The sequence below is a fragment of the Phyllobates terribilis genome, unplaced genomic scaffold (genome assembly GCF_046119375.1).
Source record: "Phyllobates terribilis strain yellow unplaced genomic scaffold, ASM4611937v1 Scaffold_1__5_contigs__length_1240528914, whole genome shotgun sequence".
Classification (NCBI taxonomy): Eukaryota; Metazoa; Chordata; class Amphibia; order Anura; family Dendrobatidae; genus Phyllobates; species Phyllobates terribilis.
This window is the reverse complement of record NW_027362761.1, coordinates 252,515,267-252,530,538: the sequence shown is the minus strand read 5'-3', so window position 1 is coordinate 252,530,538 and position 15,272 is coordinate 252,515,267. Positions and strand designations below refer to the sequence as shown.

General features: G+C 52.4%; 1 pseudogene; it reads left to right on the top strand.

Annotated features, from left to right (window-relative positions):
* The first annotated feature begins 11,983 nt into the window (after positions 1-11,983).
* Positions 11,984-14,880, top strand: LOC141256074 (uncharacterized; annotated as a pseudogene).
* The last annotated feature ends 392 nt before the right edge of the window (positions 14,881-15,272 follow it).

Sequence of the window (15,272 nt, the reverse complement as noted above, 5' to 3'; positions counted from 1 at the left end):
CGCCACCGACTAGGCCCCGACCGGAAGCCGCCGTCGCGACCCCGATGACGTCACGCATCGTGACCCGGAGCGTGGCGCCGGAAGAGGAGCCTCCGGCCTGGTCACAGGGCCTAGCATTTCCGGGCGCCGCATCCAAAGCAGAGCCATCTACCTCCGCGGAGCCTCCGGCCTGGTCGCAAGGCCAGGTAACCCAGGGCGCCGCCGTCCTAACGGTGCCCTTCACCTTCCAGGTGCCCCAGGCCTGGCCGCAAGGCCTGGGCAACCCGGGCGCCATCACCACCGCGCCCGCGCCCGCAATACCAAGGGTGCCACACCTGGGGGAGGACCTCTTCGGCCAGCTCACATGGCCGGACGGGCGGCCCTTCATCTGGCCCGAAGGGTACCCTGAGCTGGAGCGGCAGAAGCAACTAGGTCCCCTGTGTGAGCCCCTGATCCCGGCTCCAAAGCCCGTGACTCGGGTCTCGCCTCCCCTAGAAGAGGCTCAATTTGCGTGGGACCCCAAGGGAGAAGATCTGATGGGGTTCACCGGAGAGACTCGGGCAGCTGCAGCAGCGCGCACAGAGTGTTGCCGTCAACAGCTGGCAGAGTTCAAGAGAGAGCGGGAGGAGAGGCAGGCCAAAGAGCAATGGGCCCAGACCCGCAGCGCGGAGCAAAAGAGTCGGACCAGAAGGGACCCCCGTGCAGCAGATCGTCCCCGTACCATCGGGACGGTAATAAAGTTTAATGCGCAGCATGGGTGGGGCTTCATAAGGGACCGGAACACCATGGGTGACGTCTTCGTTACACGACGGGACGTCGAGTCCCACCTGCCAGAGGGTCACAAAGGCCGTGACCTCTACGTCGGTGATGAGGTAACGTTCACCCGGCACAAGTGTGCCAAGGGACCTTACGCCCTCCACGTGCATCGCTTGACGGAGGAGGAGTTGCGGTGCGAGGAGGAGGAGCAAGAGGACCCGGACGGGTCTGAAGAAACCACCAGCCATAAGATAAGAGCAGGAGGCAGACGCCGTTGAGTGCGGCAGAGCAGGAGACTGTATATAGTTGCCTGTCGGGGCACAGTGAATCGGAACTGAAACTGAAACTGGAACTGTTGTTGCTGCTAAAATAGTCCCCGTTGGGACCAGCGAACTGTTACCTGTAACCCTTTCCATACCAGGCTGAGGACTGTGAGCAGCCATCCCTTTCCCTTTACCTGGCCAGGGACTGAGAACGGCCAAAATTTCCCTGTACATAGTTGCGCTTGCTAAAGCGCCCCCTACCGGTTTTTATAGGAAAAACCATTTTTCCAAAAGACTGTCGCACTCTACCTGGTCACGAGTTGCACGGTGACCAGAGGAACAGAAGAGAGAAAGAGACGACGAGAATGTTGTTTACCTGAAAAAGTTTATATATATATTTATATAGTATTTCGTATAATATTTAATATGTTTTACATGTTTATAAAATGTTGTATGTTTTGGTGTTTTTTGTCTTTGCAGCCCGAGGACGTGCTGTGATTTACCAGGGGGGAATGTAGCACCCTGAGGATTCGGCTGCTACAGGAGTATTGCACCTCAACCCAGAGGTGTGATATTCCACTCCCGGGTAAGGAAGGAGTGTGGAACTGAGCTCAGATAGACTGCATGCACTACATACATCCCATTCCAGAGGAGCAGGCCGACGGCACTCCCACTTAGAAATGTGCAGGTGCGACCGAGCCTGTTCCTGGCTGGAGTGGGAGGGGGGAGGAACATCCCATGTAGTGTAGGGGCAGATAGGGGGAGCAGTCTGGGTAGTGGTAGGAGCTCATTGGGTGCTGGTCACCTGAGCTCACACATAGAGGGATATATAAGGTGGGCACCAACTAGGATCAGGGTCAGACGCAGAGAGTAAGTCTGCTGCAGAGGAAGTCAGCCTGCAGCAAGGGAGCAGAACAGACCTGAGCCTGAAGAGTGAGAGAGTGGAGTACAGAAAGACCCAGAGGGGGACAAAGAAGGGACCCAAGAACCCAAATAAGAACACCGGGTGAGGAGTCAGCAGTAGGGTACCGGAACCCAAGCTGGTGGGGGTAAAGACATTCCCCAGCCAGAGACCGGAGACCGTGGGCAGAGTCTGTCACGGTCACCCACTACATTCACCCTGAAGGCACACCACATGGAGGGTCAGGGAACCTGAGGCCAAAGGTTGCCCAACAGAAGGCCCGAGGGAGCTGGATTTAGGTGAATCACTGGTGGGGACGGCTGAAGGAAGGACAGAGGGAGAGCTCAGGTCCACGCTCCGGACTTGTTTGGGGGTTGGCCGGATCCAGGACCTGGTGGACGCAGCACGGCTCGGGAGGTCACTTGGAGCTAGAGTGACCAGGAACATCTGCAGTAAGTAAAGACCCTTAACTGCACTACCCGAGTCTGTAATCATTACCGGCTGCACCGCACCACCACAACCCCCATCCTCTGCGCCTGTCCCCTCTGAGGCTATACCCCTCCCGTTGGGGGTTATCCCACCAAGCTGCGCATCCACCATCAGCCTCAGCGGACCCTGCAGCAGCGGCGGCCACAGTGACCGCATCACAACGGGTGGCGTAGTCGACACAACGAACTTTAATAACATCAGTAAAGACTGCCACATAACCCTGAGCTTGACGCCCTGGGCACGGGACCGGGTCACAGCCGCTCGGAGACTACAACCCCCCATCTGATCCGGTGCCGGGTATTCCCCTCAAAAAGGAATATGTCCCAGGGGGCGCGTCACAATGACTCCGAAGCTCAGTTGGAGGATTGGTGTCGACAGCTCCATGTTGGGACTGACGCCACTCCTGTCCATCAAAAACAAGGTGTATACAGGGTGGTCCAGGAATACGAACAGGTATTCAGCAAACACCCACTTGCTTTTGGGAGGATTAAAGGGGTACAACACCATATACCCACAGGTGACCATCCACCCATCAAAGAACGTTACAGGCCCATACCACCAGCACACTACCAGAAAGCGAAGGAAGTGTTGCATGACATGAAGAAGGCAGGGGTAATAAGAGATAGCTGTAGCCCCTGGGCAGCTCCACTGGTCCTGGTCAGGAAAAAGGATGGAAGCATGAGAATGTGTGTAGATTACAGACAGGTAAACCGCATAACACACAAAGATTAGTGTTGAGTGGGGTGCTCGAAGCTCGGGCCGAGCTCGCCGTGATACTTGGGTGCTCGACTCGAGCAACGAGCCCAATGTTACTCTATGGGAGACCCGAGCATTTTTGCGGTGGCACCCCTGGCAGTCTTTTGAAAGCCTAACAAGTGCCCAAAACGATATTGACAGTGCTCAAATGACATGGGGACAGCATGGGGATCGCCCCAGGAAGCATTTCTGACCCCCAGGTCACTGCTGTCAACAACGTGGTCAGAGGTATTAAGCCACTTTTAAGGGCTCACAATCAAACGTTCAAAAACGAAACTGAAACTGCTTTCCTGTGAAATATGTTAAGGAAGTTCCTTTCCAGGGTAAAGACTTGTGTATAAGTTAAAATAAATAACCCCCCAAAAAAATACTCCTCCACACCTTGGGCTATGTTCACAAGTAGCATTTTTTATGCGTTTTTGCACTTTTGTATTGCTTTCAACCGTGACAAATGCATTCACTGGGAAATGTCATTTTAACATTTTACAACCTTATCTGGCCATGTGCTGTGTGACACATGAATACAGTGCTGAAAAGACATGGGAACAGCATGGGGAAGACCCCTGGAAGCATCTCTGACCCCCAGGTCACTGCCTAAAAGTGTGCCCTTCAGAAGTCATCCTTGCCGCATCAGAAGATGCAGACTTGCAACTATCCCCGTGCAAGTTCTTGTCCCAGGGCACTGTTCAATTGTACCTCCCCCATTCCTTGCAATGCAAGCGCAAATATGCAGCCAACCACCCACCCACCCCCAGGTTGCAATACCATACTGCTTGCTTGCACTTGAAATTGGGCCTTTTAGGCATGTGGAGGCGGAATCTGGCCACCACGTCATGGCTGCGTTGGTGGCCTGGTATCCATACTCAGTCCCCAGCCGCCCGGCGGCCGGGTGTCCACACTCGGTCCCCAGCCGCCAGGGGGCGGCCGGGTGTCCATACTCGGTCCCCAGCCGCCCCGTGGCCGGGTGTCCACTCACGGTCCCCAGCCACCTGGGGGCAGCCGGGTGTCCATAAACGGTCCCCAGCCGCCCCTATTTCTCCTGTCAACTTCCCCCCACACACTTTTCTTAGCCCGGCCTGCTTTAGGGCAGCATTGGACGAGCCCACCAGAGAACCAGACTCCTTCCGTGGGCCCTGGCTTCTCCATCAGGGGAGTTGAGAGTGCCAAGGTGAGGAGCATGATGATGATGATAGAAGTTAGCATCTGCTTTGTTTTCTTGGAATGCAAGCGCATGTATGTAGTAGAGGCTAGACCTGAGGTGGTCAGTGTTTTGGCGCATATCCTACCTCCTCCGAGGATTGCTGGATGTTTTCCTGCTACTATCCCAGTTCTATGACTCCCGTTAAAACAAAGCTTCAGGTGATAAATGATGGATGAGGTAGTGGCAAAGCAGAAAGAGCAGGAGGAACAGGGACCATTCACATCAATATCATGCCAGTCAGCCACATATGTCTTGTAGGATATGTTTCTGTAACAAAAGGAGCGGTTCGGCAACACAGTTATAGGGCATACAGTGAGTGCAATGCCTACCAAAAATTTTGAGGCACTCCAATGCCCCTTGGAAATGACATGGAGGTCAGAGGGCCTTAACTAAACCGTTTTTTCCATTTATAGCAACTGGGTCTCCTGTACACTGTTGGCCTAAGCAGTGAATGGAAGGCTTTCCAAAAATTATGAGGAACTGCAATGCCCCTTGAAACAGATGTGGATTACAGAGAGGCTTAAGAAGATGCTTTTAATGCCCCTTTGAAGAGACGTGGAGGTCACAGTAGCTTAACAAGATGGTTTTAATGCCCCTCGGAAAAGACGTGGAGGTCCCAGTAGCTTAACAAGACGGTTTGAATGCCCCTCTGAAAAGACGTGGAGGTTGCAATAGCTTAACAAGACGGTTTTAATGCCCCTTACAAGAGCCAAACAGTACAGCATCTTAAAAACATTATTCCCATTATTGGGGAGTGTGTCTCCCATAGTCTTTGCTTATGCCTTCCAAGCAAAAGCTGCCGAAAATTAGGATAGAGGAATTAGCAATGCCCCTTACAAGAGCCATGCAGTACAGTATATTACAAACATTATTCCCATTATTGGGGAGTGTGTCTCCCATAGTCTTTGCTTATGCCTTCCAAGCAAAAGCTGCCAAAAATTAGGACGGAGGAACTTGCATTGCCCCTTACAAGAGCCATGTAGTACAGCATTTTACAAACATTATTCCCATTATTGGGGAGTGTGTCTCCTATAGTCTTTGCTTATGCATTCCAAGAAAAAGCTGCCAAAAATTAGGATGGAGGGACTTGCAATGCCCCTTACAAGAGCCATGCAGTACAGCATATTACAAACATTATTCCCATTATTGGGGAGTGGGTCTCCCATAGTATTTGCTTATGCCTTCCAAGCAAAAGCTGCCAAAAATTAGGACGGAGGAACTTGCAATGCCCCTTACAAGAGCCATGCAGTACAGCATATTACAAACATTATTCCCATTATTGGGGAGTGTGTCTCCCATAGTATTTGCTTATACCTTCCAAGCAAAAGCTGCCAAAAATTAGGAGGAAATGCAATGCCCGTTCGAAGAGTCGTGGATGTTAGAGTTAATTAAAAACAACATTTCAATGCCCCTTGGAAGAGCTGTGGAGTTCAGAGTGGTTTAACAAGACGCTTTTAATGTCCCTCAGAAGAGATGTGGAGGTCCCAGTAGCTTAACAAGACGGTTTTAATGCCCCTCGGAAAAGTGGTGGAGGTCCCAGTAGCTTAACAAGACGGTTTTAATGCCCCTCGGAAAAGTGGTGGAGGTCACAGTAGCTTAACAAGACGCTTTTAATGCCCCTCAGAAGAGATGTGGAGGTCCCAGTAGCTTAACAAGACGGTTTGAATGCCCCTCGGAAAAGTGGTGGATGTCCCAGTAGCTTAACAAGACGCTTTTAATGCCCCTTACAAGAGCCATAAAGTACAGCATCTTAAAAATATTATTCCCATTATTGGGGAGTGGGTCTCCCACAGTCTTTGCTTATGCCTTCCAAGCAAAAGCTGACAAAAATAAGGACGGAGGAACTTTCAATAATGGCAACACGGACCACGATCACCCTGGTGGTATAGTGGTGGTGGAGGCTGAGGATAAGGGGAAGAACATAAAACAGCCGAAATGAGGAAGTGTATACTCATGTGTGGATGTGAAGCGGTGCATGTGAATACACCTCCCGAAAGAACACAGTGGATTTGACTTTATGTTACTCTGCTGTCATTTGGTGGTGATGAGAAGTCTGGCCCAATCCAGCCCTTGTTCATTTTGATAAGGGTCAGCTTGTCTGCATTGTCAGTTGACAGGCGAGTGCGCTTATCAGTTATAATTCCCCCAGCGGCACTAAAAACACTCTCCGATAACACGCTAGCGGCAGGGCAGGCCAGGACCTCCAAGGCGTACAGAGCGAGTTCATTCCAGGTGTCCAGCTTGGATACCCAATAATTAAAAGGCACAGAGGAATCACGGAGGACGCTTGTACGGTTGGCAAGGTACTCCCTCACCATCTTTTGAAACTTTCCACTCCTTGTGAGAGTACCCCGCCCCTCAGGGCCTGTAAGCTGGGTGGGTCTCTGAAAACTGTCCCAGAACGTTGACAGTGTTCCCCTGCCTCTGCTGGATTGGAGTTGCCTCTCTCTCGCTTGTACGCCTTGGTTGGTCAACGAACTGTGACCTCTGCCGCTAGCGTGTTCAGATGGGAATTTTTTTAACAGTTCTGCAGCAAGGGCCTTCTGGTACTGTCCCATTTTTGTAGACCTCTCCATCTCAGGAATAAGAGAGTGAAAGTTCTCCTTGTAGCGGGGGTCTAAAAGTGTCACCAACCAGTAATGACTGTCACCCAACATTTTGACAACGCGAGGGTCACGGTTAAGGCAGCGTAACATAAAGTCAGCCATGTGTGCCAGACTGGTAATGGGCAAGACTTCCATGTCCTCACCAAGATGACGACTGACCATGCTCTCCTCCTCCTCCTCCTCCCCCGTCCTCAGGCCACCCACGCTGAACCGACGGTATGACAGTTGTACAGGTACTACCGTCTACAGCGCATGATACAAGCTCCTGTTCTTCCTCCTCCTCCTCCTCCTCTCCCTCATTGTCCCCCATTGCACGTTGGGATGAGATGAGGCTGGGCTGTGTGTAATCGACCGCTACGGCTTCTTGATCCATCTCATCATACTCTGGCTGCAATGCCTCCTCTTTAATTCTCTGCAGAGAGCGTTGCAAAAGACAGACAAGTGGAATGCTGACGCTAATGATGGCGTCATCGCCACTCACCACCTTGGTGGACTCCTCAAACTTTGTCAAGATGGTACATATGTCAGACATCCAGGTCCACTCCTGAGGTCTTATGTGTGGAGTCTGACCTGAATATCGACGGCCTTGTTGCAGCTGGTGCTCCACAACTGCTCTCTTCTGCTCACAAATCCTTTGCAACATGTGGAGGGTACAGTTCCAACATGTGGGGACATTACACACCAGTCGGTGTGACAGAAGCTGCAAACGCTGCTGCAACATATCAAGGGCGGCGGAAGCTGTAGCCGACTTGCAAAAATGAGCTGACAGGCGGTGTACTTTGACAAGCAGATCTGGCAACTCGGGGTACGATTTAAGAAACCACTGAACCACGAGGTTAAGCACATGAGCCAGGCATGGTACGTGTGTGATCTCGCTTCGCCTCAGAGCCGCCACCAGGTTACGGCCATTGTCACACACGACCATGCCTGGATGTAGGTTCAGCGGTCTCAGCCACAGATCTGCCTTCTCTTTCACAGCTGTCCACAACTCACAAGCAGTGTGAGGTTTCTCACCTAAGCTTATGAGTTTCAGCACAGCCTGTTGCCGCTTGGCCGAGGTAGTACTGCAGTGCTTCCAGCTTGTAACTGATGTGGTGATATCTGAGATGGAGGCTGAACATGAGGAGGAGGAGGAGGATGATGCACAGGAGCTGTACACTGTGGGGGCAACTCTGACTGACATAGGGTCCGCAATCCTCGGTGTGGGGAGGATGTGTTCCGTCCCAAGGTCCGACTGGGTCCCGCCTTCCACTATGTTTACCCAGTGTGCCGTCAGGGAGATGTACCGTCCTTGGCCACAAGCACTTGTTCACGTGTCCGTTGTCAGGTGGACTCTCCCAGTAACTGCGTTGTTGAGGGCACGGCAGATGTTTTGGGACATGTTCTTGTGTAGTGCGGGGATGGCACACCGGGCAAAATAGTGTCAACTGGGGACCGAGTACCGAGGGATGGCCACCGCCATAAGGTTGCGGAAGGATTCCGTCTCCACCAGCCTAAAAGGCAGCATTTCCAATGCAAGCAGTCGTGAAATGTGCGAATTTAGGACTGTGGCCCATGGGGCGTTAGCTGCGAATTTGCGCTTTCATTCAAAGGTCTGGGATATGGACAATTTAACGCTGCGGTGGGACGTGAACGTTGATGCTGTTTCTTTAGAAACTGCCATAACAAGTGAAGACTGAGAGGAGGGGGCATCTTTGCATGCAGTATGGACAGGGGATTGCCTTGCACACACAACAGGGGGTTCTATTGCACGCACAACAGCGGAAGAAGCAGTGGTGACACCCGCTGACACTGGTCGTGATCATGCTGGTGGTGGTCAGGCTGGTAGTTTTGTCACCCCTGCTGATGCTGGCATGGCAGGTGGTACAAATGGCCTTTTTGGGGTTATCAGCAGAGTCTTTAAAAAAATTCCAGACTCTGGAAGACCTACAGGTTGTACTGGCAACGTCCCTCGTGTTGGTGTTACGGGGAACTGTTGCCTGCCTTCTGTGTGCGGCCACCACACTGCTTCTTCCTGCCTGTTGGGGTACTCTGCCTCCCTCACCCTGTGTGCTGCTGGCCTCGCTCTGCATGTCCTCCTGCCACGTTGGGTCAGTTACTAGATCATCCACCACCTCCTCCTCTTCCACTTGCGCACCACGATCCTCCTCGTCACTTCCTGGCAATTGTGTCTCGTCATCGTCCACCTCTTGTGACAAATTGCCAGCGTTGACTTCCTGTGGCTGTGGCTGTTCAAATATTTGGGCATCGCTACATGGGATCTCCTCTTCCACCACTTCAGAGCAGGAGCAGGCGAGGGGCACAAATCTGGAAATGGACCAGTGAACAGCTCTGCAGAGTGTCCAAGTGTGGGATAAGTTGCTGTCTGATGACACTCGGCATGGTGGGAGGAAGGAGCATCAGGGTGAGGAGGAGTATGCGGTCGAGACTCACGACTACTAAGAGTTGACCGTGTGGAAGACAGACCGGAGGTGGTGGTGCCCAGGTAACTGGAAGTATTATCTGCTATCCAATTAATAACCTGTTCACACTGATCAGTTCCCAATACTGGTGTTGTTCTGTGCTTCCCTAGTAATTCGGTCAAAAAGTGGGAGTGAGAAGATGTGGCTGTTGGTTGTGGCACATTTTCACCTTGGCCACGGCCCCGTCCTCTGCACGCACCATCACCAGAACTTTCACTTTCACGTCCCTTGCCATGTGCCTTGCCCATTGTAAAGGAAGTAAAATAGCTTACACTCGCACTATCAATGGAAAAAGGGTAATAAAAAGTAGATTAGAACCGTGGAAGAGGAAAACCACAGTTCTAGTTCTCTGGCCTACACCCGACTCTTTTAAACAATCTGAACAATCAGGGAGAAACTATTACTGTTTTTCTTTACGGAAAAAATACCAAAAGCTGAATAATAGAGATTTTTTACCGTGGAATGGCAAAACCACAGTGTAAGGAAAATATTAATGTCAGGAAGATGTTCTTCCATATCTGCCTGACATAGTTGTTCACCCCCCTCCCTTATTCCCCTTCTGCTCAGCACAAAAGCCCCAATTAACACATGCCTGGGAAATAGTTTATGCAAACGATGCCAGGCAAGGAGTGTTATAACTTTGTTAGGAAGCAAGCATCTTGTCTCTGAAAGACGCAGGAGGTAATTAAAACGCAGGCTGCCACTAATTTGCGTGTAACTGTTGAAGCTGCTTCCCGAGCCTCAAAGGAAAATTTCTAGATGCACTGACTCCGATATGAAATATGAAATCTTCCATAGGTCCCTCAGTAACGGGACCCATATGTGCAGTGACCAAATCAGCCCAGGGATGTATAGGTAGTTTTCCAGGGCTGTAACCAAAATCAGGGAGCTGTAGCGCAAAAACACCAGAATGGCAGACTGCAGCTATGTGATGTGTGATATCTAAATAAAGATAAAATCATAAGGGAAAAAATGGCGTAGTTTGCAAGCTTCTGCGATCAACGAGCGATGAGTTGTCGCAGAAGTTAGCATTTTTAATAAAAATGTACAGGCTGGAGACCGGCCCACATGATGTCACCACAAGGGGCGTGGGGCCAGATCTCTCCTTAGGTATAAGAGAATCTATGGAGAAGACAGGAGGACTCATTGCCAGGGGGGAATAAGAATTATAAGCAACGGGTCCTGTTCAATAACAGCATATTCCAACCAGAGAGCCCCTCCTCCACCTATATTGAATCGTCTCCACGATTGTATAGAGTAAGTTGTCTTCTTTTTACCCTGTTTATTTTATGTAACTGCCTATGTATTTTAATGTCTCCCTTGTAACATCCTTGTATATATTTTTCCTAAACACTGCCTCCCTTTTGGATTAAATATAAAATTTAATAGTTCTGTTTCTATTGTTCTGTAATCGTTCCCTTCCCCAAACCCATATACGCTACCAAAACGCAGGCGTCCGGCCAGGCCTGTATTATATTTCAAACTCGGCCGGTGGTGGCAGAGAGTATTAATAATTGGGCTATCGTGAAGCTGACAGTGACCGTACGGAGGGCGTTAAACACGGATTCCAGGCTGTGGAACCCAGGGTGTTGCGCCATGCGCTCGTCGCTTACCGATACCTACGTAGAGAGTAGTCTGGATAGCGTGCTCGCGACTCCGGACGAAATACGGACAGCGTGATGGCACGGTGAGATATTGTGTGATCTCCCCGGTGTTGTCTCCCTCTGTGTGTGTTGGAAATTTCTGATAAATTGGTGGCAGCGGTGGGATATTACAGAACATCAGTGGCTGGATTGAGCAATCATTCCTGTCACTGAAAACTTGGTCGGTTCTTGCGAGAATTCTGTGCAGAGTTTTAAGAAATCAGACTCAGTGTTTTAATATTTTTTATCTGGGACATTACTATACGTGTAGCAGTTGCATCCCCTCCCCTTCTCTTGTTTTTCTATCCTATTTTTTATTTGGCAATAATGGCTACACGTGGAGAGACCACTATCACTGCCCTCTATGAGCTGAGGCAGATTGACCCCACGGGCAAAACCAAGGTCCAATTGATTGCTGAACTGTTGCAAGGTGATGCAGAGCCTGTCCGACAGCAGAGACCTGATGATGGGGCAGCCAGCCAAGGCCCGGATGGCGCTGCTGCAGGGGTCCCACCTGTGATTGCCAGCCATACCCGCAACCAGGGTAGTGTGGACCCCCACCTGCAGATGGCCTTTGAGCTGCTTGCCGCAGATGATCGTGATGGACGACTGTAGCTGATCCTGAAATTCCAGGAGCGAGCAGAGCGCCAGGCACAAGCTGACCGAGAGGCTGCTGAGCGCCAGGCACAAGCTGACCGAGAGGCTGCTGAGCGCCAGGCACAAGCTGACCGTGAGGAGCGCCAGGCACAAGCTGACTGAGAGGCTGCTGAGCGCCAGGCACAAGCTGACCGAGAGGCTGCTGAGCGCCAAGCTGACCGACAACACCAGCTGGAGCTAGCCCGGATTCCGAAGGAGTCATCCTCCACGCAGACCCGTGAGTCCAACAGAGCCAACTCCTTTAAACCCCGTCCTGAGCATTTCCCTGTGATGGAAAAGGATAGGGACTTGGACACATTCCTGCGAGGCTTTGAAAAGGCCTGCAGGCAGTATCAGCTGCCCACCGACCAGTGGGCTAGGTACTTAACTCCAGGGCTCCGAGGAAAAGCCTTGGAGGTGTTTGCTTCCCTCCCTCGAGAACAAGATGGAGACTATGAGGCCGTCAAGCAGGCCCTGATAAAAAAGTACCAGCTGACTACAGAGGTTTACCGGAAAAATTTCAGAGCCCTCCAACGTGGACCACATGACACCTACAGTGATGTGGTAGACAGGCTCAGAACCAACTTTGAGCAGTGGATCCGAGGACTGTCAGTCACCACCTTCGAGGACCTGAAGCATCTGATGGTGAAGGACCAGTTTCTTCATCTTTGCCCAGTGGAAGTGCGACAGTTTGTGCTTGACCGGGAGCCGAGGGAAGCCGCCAAAGCAGCCCAGATCGCGGATACCTATGAGGCCAACCGCACACCAGAGGTGCGGAAGTCAGCCACCGCCAGCTGGAAAGGGGGTAAGCCGATGACCACCCCCAGTGTTCCAGCCAGCCGGCCCTCAGCGGGTCCTGCCCCATCTTTTAGCACCCGGCCCGCATTTGACTTCCGTAAGTGCTATACCTGTGACAAAACTGGTCACATCAGCCTCACCTGCCCGCAGAAGCAGAGGAAGAACCCCACACCTAAGGCCCCGGGGCCTGCTGCAGCAGTTCTTTTTGTGGGTGGGGTGGTTGGGGGGGTCTGTGACAATTTGCAATCACCGTGGGTGATAAAGTCACTATGGGGCTCAAGGATACCGGAGCCGAATGGACCCTCATCCGCCCTGAGTTGGTGTCGCCTCAAGATCTTATCCCTGGGAAAACGCTGACTGTCACCGGGATTGGGGGTATTCACCGTCCTTTGCCCATGGCCCGGGTTTTCCTAGACTGGGGTGCGGGAAGGGGGTTGCGGGAAGTGGGGGTGTCAGAGAACCTCCCGACCAATGTTTTATTGGGGACTGATCTGGGACGGTTGATTGCCCAATATGTTCCTGACAACCCTCCCAGATCTGATATGTCATATAATGCCACTGTCGATGATGTCTGTGATGAGAATGCCAGTGATATGAACACTAATATGATGTATAATGATGATATGTATTGTGGTAACGGAGTGCTCAACCACGTCGCACGGCGGGGTGATGTTGCTGAGGACCCCCAAGACGGAGCCAGCATGAGAGCTGAGGGCGATGGGAGCAGGCCCGGGAACCTTGAAGCCAATGGTCCCGTTCCGCCGCCCAGTGTCACGACGGACTGTGACTTGGCCGGTGGCAGCTGCCCCATGACTGGCACGGCTCCTGAGGTATTGGGGGATGGTGGGGAGTTGGTGCCCCCAGCCTGTCAGGCTGATGGTAAGGGTTTGTTGTCCTCCGGGAAGACGGCCTACATAGCCGCTGTCACCCGGAGTATGAGTACCCAGAACGCACGCGATGCGCTGCCTTCTAGGCCCTCATCCCATGGTGGGACAACAGAACTGGCTGGGGACCCAGAGCCCGTCCCAGATGGTTCCAGTGAGGTTGGGGCCCTAACGTCACTTCTGGCTACCTCCAGCCAGGAGTTCCAGGCGGCTCTGCACACAGATGCCAGCCTAGAGGCGTTAAGGGACCTCGCGGAGAAGCCCATCTCAGAATCCGATAAGGAGAGGGTATTCTGGGATAAGGGGAGGTTGTACCAAGAAACGGTCCCCTGTAACCCCCAACAGGAGTGGATGAGGGAGAGACAGCTGGTCGTGCCCCATCAGTTTAGGGAGGAGTTGTTGCGGGTTGCCCATGAGATTTCTCTAGCTGGACACTTGGGGGTCCGCAAAGCAAAGGCCCGGCTGTCGCACCACTTCTATTGGCCCCAAATGGGGACAGACATTGCCAACTACTGCCGCTCCTGTATCACGTGCCAAAGAGTGGGGAAGTCGGGGCGTACCCCCAAGGCTCCCCTGATCCCTTTGCTCGTGATAGAGGAGCCTTTCCAGAGGATTGCTGTGGACATCATTGGCCCCCTGGCCATCCCCAGCAGCTCTGGAAAGCAGTTCATCCTTACTGTGGTAGACTATGCTACCCGGTACCTGGAGGCAGTAGCTTTGTCTTCCATTCCAGCCGATAAGGTGGCGGATGCCCTGCTGGCCATTTTTTCACGGGTAGGATTTCCCAGGGAGATGCTCACCGACCAGGGGACTCAGTTCATGTCTCACCTAATGGAAGCTCTCTGTAAGAAAATGCAGGTGCAGCACCTGGTATCAAGTTCGTATCACCCACAGACCAATGGGTTGTGTGAATGATTCAATGGTACCCTCAAGCAGATGCTTAAGATGCTGGTTGAGTCCCATGGCCGCGACTGGGAGCGGTACCTCCCACACCTGCTCTTTGCTTACAGAGAGGTACCACAGGCCTCAACGGGGTTCTCCCCCTTCGAGCTCCTGTATGGCCAACGAGTCCGGGGACCCCTTGGTCTGGTAAGAGAATCCTGGGAAGGGGAACTGAACACCCCTGAAGTGTCGGTCATAGAGTATGTCATACGGCTCCGTGACAAAATGCAGGCAATGATGCAGCTGGTGCATGAGAATATGGTGCAGGCCCAGGCCAGCCAGAAGCTGTGGTACGACAGGAACGCCCGGGAGCGGGTGTACGAAGTGGGTCAGAAGGTGTGGGTCCTAGTCCCAATGACCAAGAACAAGCTTCAGGCGGCCTGGGAAGGCCCATACCCCATATGCCAGCGCCTCAATGATGTGAACTACGTGGTCACCATTGACCATGCCAGGAAGAGGCAGAAGGTCTTCCACGTCAACATGATGAAAGCTCATCATGACAGGGAGGCCTGTGCCCTTCCTGTATGTAGCGTCCCTGAAGAAGGCGAGACAGAAGTCTATTGAGGACGCGGAATTCAATCAGCAGCTATCCACGGACCAGAAGTCCCAGCTGCGAGAGGTATTCCGGTCTTACTTGACCCTCTTCACGGGTGTCCCCAGGAGGACACAGCTAGCTGTCCACCAGGTGGACACAGGGAGTCACCCCCCAGTTCATCAATCCGCTTACCGTGTCTCTCTAGAGGTGCAGAAAGACATGAAGGCGGAGATAGATGAGATGTTGGACCTAGGGGTGATCCAGCGGTCAAAAAGTGCCTGGGCCTCACCTGTAGTCCTGGTCCCGAAAAAGGACCGGACCACCCGGTTCTGCGTGGACTACAGGAGGCTAAATGCCATCACAGCTCTTGATGTGTACCCGATGCCACTCATCGATGAGCTGCTGGATCGCTTAGCCGGGG